The sequence below is a fragment of the Bubalus bubalis genome, chromosome 1 (assembly GCF_019923935.1).
Source record: "Bubalus bubalis isolate 160015118507 breed Murrah chromosome 1, NDDB_SH_1, whole genome shotgun sequence".
Taxonomy (NCBI): Eukaryota; Metazoa; Chordata; class Mammalia; order Artiodactyla; family Bovidae; genus Bubalus; species Bubalus bubalis.
The window spans coordinates 47,326,258-47,333,107 of NC_059157.1; the positions used below are offsets into that span (position 1 = coordinate 47,326,258).

The 6,850-nt window shown below is 41.8% G+C and overlaps 1 non-coding gene across 1 annotated transcript; it reads right to left on the bottom strand.

Moving 5' to 3' along the window:
• Positions 1–2,128: 2,128 nt before the first annotated feature.
• LOC112587441 lies at positions 2,129–2,251 on the bottom strand. The gene has a single exon (XR_003111940.1). It is a non-coding gene; the product is annotated as a small nucleolar RNA SNORA20 (small nucleolar RNA).
• Between the last annotated feature and the right edge of the window lie 4,599 nt (positions 2,252–6,850).

Consider the following 6,850-nt stretch of genomic DNA (forward strand, 5'->3'; position numbering starts at 1 on the left):
AATGATCAATAAAGCTGGGTCCTTCTTCCCCTGGTGGCTCTGCCTGAAGGCATTTTTCCTTTGTCATTTGATGGCTTTTTAGCCTTTGGTCACAAGGTGGCGTGCCATCTTAAGACAGCAAACGAGACACAGATGTAAAGAACAGACTGTTGGATTCTGTGGGAGAAGGTGTGGGTGGGATGATTTGAGAGAATAACACTGAAACATGTACATTACTGTATGTGAAATAGATCACCAGTCCAGGTTTGATGTATGAAACGGTGCTCAGGGCTGGTGCACTGGGATGACCCTGAGGGATGGGATGGGGAGGGAGGTGGGAGGAGGGTTCAGGATGGGGGACACATGTACACCCGTGGCTGATTCATGTTAATGTATGGCAAAAACCACTACAATATTGTAATTAGCCTCCAATTAAAATTTAAAAATAAATAAAAAATTTAAAAAGATATATAATTTAAAGTCAGAAAAAAAAAGAATCGGGAGACGTTGTTTGTTTTTTTGAGCCTGCCAGTGGTTTTTTTTCTTTCTCTCGTAGTAGATTTAACACAGGTTAAGTCATTTTATATAGGGTTTTAGATGATAGTATATGCCTCTCCAATTCATATATATATATATATATACACACACACACACACACACACACATACACACATATGGGCTGCACTGGGTCTTGGTTGCTGCCTGCAGAGAGCAGGCGCTACTGTCTAATTGCCGTGAATGGGGTTTTTATTGTGGCTTTGTTGGTTGGCGAGCACAGGCTCTAGGGTGTGAGGCCTTCCGTCGTTCCTGCATGTGGGTTCTGTAGTTGCAGTTCCTGGGCTCTAGAGTGCGGGCTCAGTAGTTAGTTGCCCTGTGGCATGTGGGATCCCTGGTCCAGGGATCGAAGCTGTGTCTCCTGCATTGCCAGGCAGATCCTTAACCTCTGTCCCACCATGGAAGCCCCCTCTTCAATTGTTAAGCTGCGGAAAACAGGATATTTTAAATTTCTACAAGTAAGAGTAGCAAGGCAAGCCTTCTGGAACCCTGTGGATTATGCCAGTGCAGAGATCAGCAAATCTTTGACATGGGAGCATCCTATCCAGGTGACAAGAGGGATTCAGTGTGAGGCAAAGTGTATTTACTTCTGTTAGGAAAGTTAGAAGTGTAGAGATTGACTGACTTATTTTGAAATAGCTTCAGACTTACAGGAAAGTTGCAAAAATAACTCACAGAATTCTAGCTTCCCCAGATGGTAACATTTTACCACAATCGCTTTAGTCTTTTTTTTTCTGAGACATTTGACAGTATGCTGCATACAAGATGCCTCTTTACTCCTGAATACTTCCGTGTATTTCTGCAAATCACAACTGTTCTACAAAATCAGGAAGTTACCATTGATAGAGCACTAAGCACTTCATTTGAATTTTGTCAAGTGCCCCATTCGTATGCTTTATAGTAAAGAAAAATAAGGTTTTTTTCCAGTCCAGAATCCAGTCTGTGATCGCGCATTGCATTTAGTTGTCATGGCCCTTTAGTGGCTCTTTTTTAAAAAATAATTTTATTTATTTACTTTTGGCCGTGCTAAGTCTTCGTTGCTGCGTGGGTTTTCTCCAGTTGCAGAGAGCAGGGGCCACTCTCTAGTTGCGGTGCACCGGCTTCTTATTTCGGTGGCTTCTCATTGTGGAGCACGGCCTCTAGAATACCGGCTCAGTAGCTGTGGCGCTTGGGCTTAGTTGTTCCACAGCATGTAGGGTCCTCCCAGATCAGGGATTGAATCCGTGTCTACCGCATATGCAGGCAGATTCGTTACCATGAGCCACCAGGGAAGCCCCCTTTTGCTGTGCTGTGCTTAGTCGCTCAGTCATGTCCAACTCTTTGCGACCCCATGGACTGGGGTCCCCATGGCGACCCCATAGCCCGCCAGGCTCCTCTGTCCATGGGGACTCTCCAGGCAAGAATACTGGAGTGGGTCGCCATTTCCTTTTCCAGGGGATCTTCCCAAACCAGGGATCAGGTCTCCCGCATTGATAAAGAATCAGGTCGGATTCTTTACCAGCTGAGCCACAGGGAAGCCCTCTTTAGTGGCTATTAACTTGGGACAACTTCAGCCTTTGTCATTCATGACTGGGTTTTTGGGTTTTGTTTTTTGCAATGTCTAGACCATGGAGATGAAATGGTGATCACCTCCATTTACAATGGCCCGGTATTATTTTATCCCATGTGTGTAACTGCTCGTATCACTGAAAGACTATAATGGCTATTATTTTGTAAAATTATTTATTCACTATTTTTGGCTGTGCTAGGTCTTTCTCTAGTTGCTGCAAACAGGGGCTACTCTCTATTTGCGGTGCCCGGACTTCTCATTGCTGTGGGTTCTCTTGTTGTGAAGCAAGAGCTTGCGGGCTTCAGTAGTTGTGGTACATCAGCTGAGCTGCCCCCAGGCATGTGGGATCTTCCCAAACCAGGGACTGAACCTGTGTTCCCTGCAGCATTCTTAACCACTGGACCACCAGAGAAGTCCATGACTAGGTATTTTTGAAGAATGCAGACCAACTGTTGTGTAGAATGCCCCTCAGTTTTGGTTTGTCTGATGTTCCGTTGTGATTAAATTCAGGTTATGCAGTTTTGGCAGGAATAACATAGATGTTACATTTTCATGACATCAAAGCAAGCATACATCTGTCCCTGTCCTGGTGTTTTTAACTTTGCTTGCCTGCTCAAGGTGGGGTCCACCAGGTATCTCTACCGTAAAGAAGCTATTTTTCTCCTTTATAATTTTAAAAGTACTTTGTGCGAGGGGAGACTGATTAAGTCAAATAGAACAAATTCACTGTACTTTTTACTAACAGCATTGTGTAGACTTGAACTAAAGTGACCCTGTGATACGTGGAGGAGATAAATAATTTGTGTCTAACAAGTTACAATCTTTATAAGTGGTTCTTGTCTGGTTGAAGAAAAACTCAGGTGCAGCAGGGAGAGAGGATTTAACCTCACCCTGAAATCTGCCTGTTTTCAGTCTCTACCATCCTGGTGTCTCTTGCGCCAGAGCACTGAGGTTTCATTTTATAAAAAATTCCTGATATTATTTCATTATAAAAAGGAATATTCTCTAGAAGATGGCTGGAAAACATAAGAGTAAAAAGAAGGAATTCACATTACTGTCTAAAGTCTACTAATGGCTTTTGGGTGTGTAATATGTTTTAAATCTGATTTTGCAAGTTAGCATGGAAACTCACCATTAATTTTGACAGTTTTTCAAGAAGAAATTCTAAGTCTCAAAGGAACCAAATACTTTGTATTCTGTGTATATACATGCACCGCTGGGGTTGAGCACTGCACAGTCTGTACCGAGGCACCCATGGCTGAGACTATTGGTGCTGTATTCGTCTTTCACTTGTAGCATGGGGCTGGCCACTTGAGAAGGGCTTGGGCACCCAGAGTTACACACAGTCATACTGAGGTTCACAGCAACACTTCAGAAAGAAGTCAGTCAAGAAGCATGTCAATTTAATTGATGAATTAAATTTTACGCTGGGCCTTTTACTTGCCTGTTGGTGAGGACTCAGAGTCCTATCTGGGCTCATCAGCTCTTGGAGGTCCTAGGTTTTCTCTCTTGCTGTCAACTACAAACAGGACACTTATTATCCTCAGGGATATGAAATCAAATAGTTCTACTCACCTGAATGCAAAAATGAAGTAAGCCTAATTTATGTGTGTGTCTGTGCTTAGTTGCTCAGTTGTGTCCAGCTCTTTGCAACCCCATGGACTGTAGCCCACCAGGCTCTTCTGTACATGGGGACTCTCCAGGCAAGAATCCTGGAGTGGGTTGCCATGCCCTCCTCCAGGGGATCTTCCCAACCCAGGGAGTGAACCCAGATCTCCAGCATTGCAGGCAGATTCTTTACCATCTGAGCCACCAGAGAAGTAGTCTAATTCATGTTCATTATGAATTATTAATTCACACCACTAATTAATTAAAATGTAATATAATTACATTAATTGATTATATTAATTTCACTAGTTAATATATTTTTGCAACTGATTATGTTTTATATTTTTTTAAACACCAAAAACATTTTGTATTGGGGTGTAGCTGATTGACAATGTTGTGAACAGTGAAGGGACTGCATCATACATATGCATGTATCCATTCTCCCCCAGACCACCCTCCCATCCAGCCTGGCACATAAGATTGAGCAGAGTTCCATGTGCTATATAATAGATCCTTGTTGGTTGTCCATTTTAAATATAGCAGTGTGTACATAACCTTCCCAAAGTCTTTAACTATCCCTTATCCCCCTGGTAACCATGAGTTCGTTTTCTGTGAGTCTCTTTCTGTTTCTTAAGTAAATTCATTTGTATCATTTCTTTTTAGATTCCACATATAAAGGATGTTATATTACATTTCTCTCTCCCTGACTTAACTTCACTCAATATGAGACTCTCTAGATCAATCCATGTTGCTGCAAATGGCCTTATTTCATTCCTTTTAACAGCTGAGTAATATTCCACTGGGCAAGAACCCCTTAGAAGAAATGGAGTAGCCATCATAGTCAACAAAAGAGTCAGAAATGCAGTACTTGCATGCAATCTCAAAATCTACAGAATGATCTGTGTTCGTTTCCAAGGCAAACCATTCAATATCATAGTAATCCAAGTCTATGCCCCAACCTGTAAAGCTGAAGAAGCTGAAATTGAACAGTTCTATGAAGACCTACAAGACCTTCTAGAACTAACACCCCCCAAAAATGTCCTTTTCATCACAGGGGACTGGAATGCAAAAGTAGGAAGTCAAGAGATACCTGGAGTAACAGGCAAATTTGGCCTTGGAGTACAAAACGAAGCAGGGCAAAGGCTAACAGTTTTTCCAGGAGAACACACTGGTCATAGCAAACACCCTCTTCCAACAACACAAGAAAAGACTCCACACATCATCATCACCAGATGGTCAATACCAAAATCAGATTGATATTTTTTGCAACCAAAGAAGGAGAAGCTCTATACAGTCAGCAAAAACAAGACCAGAAGCTAACTGTGGCTCAGACCATGAACTCCTTATTGCCAAATTCAGATTTAAATTGAAGTAAGTAAGGAAAACCACTAGACTGTTCAGGTATGACCTAAATCAAATCCCTTATGATTACACAGTAGAAATGACAAATAGATTCAGGGATTAGATCTGATAGAGTGCCTGAAGAACTATGGGTGGAGGTTCATAACACTGTACAGGAGGCAGTGATCAAAATCATCCCCAAGAAAAAGAAATGCAAAAAGGCAAAATGGTTCTCTGAAGAGGCCTTAACAAATAGCTGAGAAGAGAAGTGAAAGGCAAAGGAGAAAAGGAAAGATCTATCCATAGGAATGCAGAGTTCCAGAGAATAGCAAGGAGACATAAAAAAGTCTTCTTAAGTGAGCAGTGCAAAGAAATAGAGGAAAACAACAGAATGGGAAAGACTAGAGATCGCTTCAAGAAAATTAGAGATACCAAGGGAACATTTCATGCAAAGATGGGCTTGATAAAGGATAGAAATGGTATGGACCTAACAGAGGCAGAAGATAATAAGAAGAGGTGGCAAGAATACACAGAAGAACTATACAAAAAAGGTCTTAATGATGATGTGGTCATTCACATACAGCCAGACATCCTGGAATATGAAGTCAAACTACAAAGTTAGTGGAGGTGATGGATTTCCAATTGAGCTATTTCAGATCCTAAAGGATGGTGCTGTGAAAGTGCTGCATTCAATATGCCAGCAAAGTTGGAAAACTCCGCAGTGGCCACAGGACTGGAAAAGGTCAGTTTTCATTCCAATCCCAAAGAAAGGCAATGCCAAAAAAAATCCAAACTACTGCACAATTGCACTCATCTCACACACTAGCAAACTAATGCTCAAAATTCTTCAAGCCAGGCTTCAACAGTACATGAACCATGAATTTCCAGATGTTCAAGCTGGCTTTAGAAAAGGCAGAGGAACCAGAGATCAAATTGCCAACATCCGCTGGATCATCGAAAAAGTAAGAGAGTTCCAGAAAAACATCTATTTCTGCTTTACTGACTACGCCAAAAGCCTTTGACTGTGTGGATCACAACAAACTGTGGAAAATTCTGAAAGAGATAGGAATACCAGACCACCTGACCTGCCTCCTGAGAAATCTGTATGCAGGTCAAGAAGCAATACTTAGAACTGGACATGGAAAAACAGACTGGTTCCAAACAGAAAGGAGTATGTCAAAGCTGCATATTGCTTAACTGCTTATTAAACAATGCTTATTTAACTTATATTCAGAGTACATCACATGAAATGCCAGCTGGATGAAGCAAAAGCTGGAATCAAGATTGCCAAGAAAAATATCAAGATATGCAGATGACACCACCCTTATGGCAGAAAGCGGAGAACTAAAGAGCCTCTTGATGAAAGTGAAAGAGGAGAGTGAAAAAGTTGGCTTAAAACTCAACATTCAGAAAACTAAGATCATAGCATCCAGTCCCATCACTTCATGGCAAATAGATGGGGAAACAATGGGAACAGTGAGATGCTGTATTTTGGGGGGCTCCAAAATCACTGCAGATGATGACTGCAGCCATGAAATTAAAAGACATTTGCTCCTTGGAAGAAAAGCTATGACCAACCTAGACAGCATATTAAAAAGCAGAGACTACTTTGCCCAGAAAGGTCCATCTAGTCAAAGCTATGGTTTTTCCAGTAGTCATGTATGGATGTGAGAGTTGGACTATAAAGAAAGCTGAGCACCAAAGCATTGATGCTCACCTGTGGTGTTGGAGAAGACTCCTGAGAGTCCCTTGGACTGCAAGGAGACCCAACCAGTCCATCCTAAAGGAAATCAGTCCTGAATATTCATTGGAAGGACT